Source organism: Muntiacus reevesi, chromosome 14 (genome assembly GCF_963930625.1).
Source record: "Muntiacus reevesi chromosome 14, mMunRee1.1, whole genome shotgun sequence".
Taxonomy (NCBI): Eukaryota; Metazoa; Chordata; class Mammalia; order Artiodactyla; family Cervidae; genus Muntiacus; species Muntiacus reevesi.
This window is the reverse complement of record NC_089262.1, coordinates 47,804,851-47,808,997: the sequence shown is the minus strand read 5'-3', so window position 1 is coordinate 47,808,997 and position 4,147 is coordinate 47,804,851.

Sequence of the window (4,147 nt, the reverse complement as noted above, 5' to 3'; positions counted from 1 at the left end):
CATACATATATATACATCTATTCTCCTCCAAACTCCGCTCCCATCCAGGCTGCCACATGACATTGAACAACATTTCCTGTGCTATAAAGTAGGAGCTTGTTGATTATCCATTTTAAATATAGCAGTGTGTACATATCATGGGTCAGCTATTTCTTTCTGTGTTTTACCCAATCACACATTTATCACATGGACTCTAATGATGTGTCTTTATCTGTAACCTCCACTATATTAAGTTTTACTCAACTTTTTATCCATGGTCGTGTTCATATTCAAGTGCTTAGCTCAGAATGGTTGTAATAAATATTTGTGGGAACTGATGTTTCCCCATATTCTCAGTAAAGGAGGAGAACAAGAGTAGACACCACAATTCTAGCAAGGATTTGATTATTTTGTGAAGAGAAAGGAAAATTGTTGGAGTCGCATAGACTCTGATCCTTTACTGTGAATTTTAAAACTTGACTTTCTTTACCAGTACTGTCACAGGACTAAATCACCCAAGAGAAGATAACAAAATGATGATGTTAAAGCCTCATTCTACTTAAATTTAAATCTCTTTTTTGCCAGAAAATGTCAGTGCTGATATAGAATCAGAGACCTGACTTTTGCTCTCCTGCTGAATTTAAGGGAGTCACAAGTAGGTCAAGTGTCTCACTCCCTGAGTCAATGGCTTTGCCTGAAATAGAATGCAGATGGATAAACTGCTTCTCTCAAGCACTGCTCAGACAAAGCCAGCATTTCAACATAAGACCAAGCATTTCAATATAAGACCAAGCATTTCAATATAAGACCAAACAAAGCTAGAAATCAACAAAGATGCCAATATACCTGTTCAGAAAAAAAACATTTGTGACAAGGATTTATGATGAGGTGAGGATATGGATGTATTCCAAGTAGGTTTCAAAGAAAGTGATGCATTATCAATATTAGGGAAAATAATTCAATTATGCAGGTTTGTCCTAAAGGAATAAACTTTGTCCATAAATATGACTTAATTCATCTTCTGCAAAAACACGGCTGGCATTCAGTGGTCAATATTTAAAAGTAATATTTTATGTGCTGTTTTTAAAATGGCATGAGTAAGGAATGGCTGTGAGGAAAATTCAGTTCTCGAGGAGCAAATAAAAGAAGCTGGCCTTGCATAATCTGGTTGCCTCCCTCTCTTTCATCCCTAAATCTTATCACTCCTGGCCAAGACCTCTAGATAACAGCTGCAATATGCTATGTCTTGCCTCTATGCCCTCGCTGTTGTTGTTATTCAGTCGCTCAGTCGTGTCAGACTTTTTGTGACTCCACGGACTGCAGCACGCCAGGCTTTCCTATCCTTCACTGTCTCCTGGAGCTTGCTCAAACTCATGTCCATCGAGTCGGTGATGCCATTCAACCGTCTCATCCTCTTGTTGGCACTTTGTCTATGCCCTAGCACATCCTATTCCCCAAATTTTGTCTGTCCTTGTCCATCCTCTGTGCTCTCATTATATCCCTTGCAGCCCTTATTACCATACTTACTCTGTCTGAAAAGATTTTATTTTGTTTACTTTTTGCTCTTGTGGCTGTTCAGTCACTAAGTGTGTCTGACACTTTGTGACCCCATGAACTGCAGTATGCCAGGCTTCCTTGTCCTTCACTATCTCCTGGAGCTTGCTCAAACTCATGTCCGTTGAGTTGATGATGCCATCCAGCCATCTCATTCTCTGTCACCCCCCTTCTCCTCCTGCCCTCAATCTTTCCCAGCATCCAGACCATCTTACATGCCACCTTACTCATATACAGGTTTCTCAGGAGGCAGGTAAGGTAGTCTGTTATTCCCATCTGTTTAAGAATTTTCCACAGTTTGTTGTGATCCACACAGTCAAAAGCTTTAGCGTAACCAAAGAAGCAGAAGTAGATTTTTCTTTTTTTGAATTCCCTTACTTTTTATATGATGCAACAGATGTTGGCAATTTGATCTCTGGTTCCTCTGCCTTTTCTAAATCCAGGTTGTACATCTGGAAGTTCTCATTTCATACTGTTGAAGCCTAGTTTGAAGGATTTTGAGCCTTACCTTGCTAGCATGTGAATTGAAGTACAGTTAATTTATGATGCTGTACTAGTTTCAGATGTATAGAGTGATTCAGTGATTATATATATGTATATATATATACATACCTTATATAAATTCTATTTTCAGATTCTCTTCCATTATAGGTTATTATAAGATATTGAGTATAGTTCCCTGTGCTATATACAGTATGTTCTTGTTGATTATTTTATATACAGTAGTGTGTGTTTGTTAAACTCAAACTCTTAATGTATCCCTTTCCGCTTTGGTAACCATGTTTGTTTTCTATGTCTGTGGCATGTATATGTTTATCCCAAACTCTTAATTTATCCCTCCCACCCCTACCTTTTCCTACCTTATGGTAACCATAAGTTTGTTTTCTATGTCTGTGAGTCTATTTCTGTTTTGCATATAAATTCATATGTATATATGAAAATGTGTATATGAAATATATGAAATGTGTATATGAAAATACACATACATTTTTGTATGTGTATATAAAAATATAAATTCATATTTTAGATTCCATATATAAGTGGTATCATATGGTATTTGTCTTGCCTTGTCTGACATACTTCACTTAGTATGGTAACCTCTATGTCCATCCATGTTGCTGCAAGTGGCCTTATTTCATTCTTTTTTTATGGCTGAGTAATATTCCACTGTATATTTATACACTACATTTTCTTTATCTATTCATCTGTCAAACAGTTAGGTTGCTTCTATGCTTCGGTTATAAATAGTGTTTCAATGAACATAGGGCACATGTATCTTTTTGGATTATAGTTTTCTCCACATATATGCCCAGGAGTCAGATTGCAGGATCATAAGGTCACTCTACCTTTAGGTTTCTAACAAACCTCTATACTGTCTTCCATAGTGACTACACCAATTTTTATTCCCACCAACAGTACCCTGTCCAGTATTTGGGGCTTCCCTGGTGGCTCAGAAGGTAAAGAATATGCCTGCAATACAAGAGGCCCAGGTTTGATCCCTGGTTTGGGAAGATCCCTTGGAGAAGTGAATGGCAACGCACTCTAGTATTCTTGCCTGGAAAATTCCATGGACAGAGGAGCCTGTCAGACTACAGTCCATGGGGTTGTAAAGAGTTGGACACAACTGAGCCACTAACACACACACAGACTTTTTACAGATGGCCTTTCTGACTGGTGATATTTGATTTTCACAACTGGGTGGGGAGGAGGGGCTTGTGCTATTGGAATCTCATGGGTAGATGTGAGGGATGCTGCTGAATATTTTACAATGTACAGGTCCAATAAAACAATTCACTAGAGCTGATGTTGAGAAACTCCAGTTTAGAATATTTGCTACTAATGTTTGAGGAAAAAGGAAGGATCTATTTAACCAAAAAGTATGTTTTTAGTGATTTCAAAACTATAATGATAACATTTTTGAAAGTGATGCTTAATTATAAGAATCACTTATAAGGTCTGTTTAGGTGAAGACAATTCAGTAAACCCAAGTTTGCAAAAAAATTTTAAGAAAAAAAATCTAGATCAGCTTGATTTTATTTCCAGATATAATACTTAAAACTCAGTTTAATGACTGAGCCGGATATATATATATATATATATATATATATATATATATTTAATTTTACTTTTGGCTATGCTGGGTCTTTGTTGCTGCGTGCAGGGTTTTGGGAGGGGGGGACCACTCTCTAGAGGCGGTGCTCGGGCTTCTCATTGTAGTGGCTTCTCTCGCTGTGTAGCCCAGGTCCTAAGGCACGCGGGCTCAGTAGTTGCGGCTATGGGCTCTAGAGTACGGGCTCAGCAATTGCGACACACAAGCTTCGCCGTTTCGTGTCACACGGAATCTTCCTGGACCAGGGATCACACGTGTCCCCTGCATTGGCAGGCGGGTTCTTACCCACTGTAACACCAGAGAAGTACCGATATTTTTTTCCGAGAAGGAAAGTGTTAGATTCTAGGAGGACTACACCTGCTAATCACACCTTTCAATTTGGATAGGATCTGGATGTTTCTAAGGGTTTAAAATACGGCATTTTGCTTTCTTGATAGGTGAAGCTCATTGTTAAAGGAATTTTGTTCAGTAAGTGTATATACTCTAGGAAGCATTCCTAACACC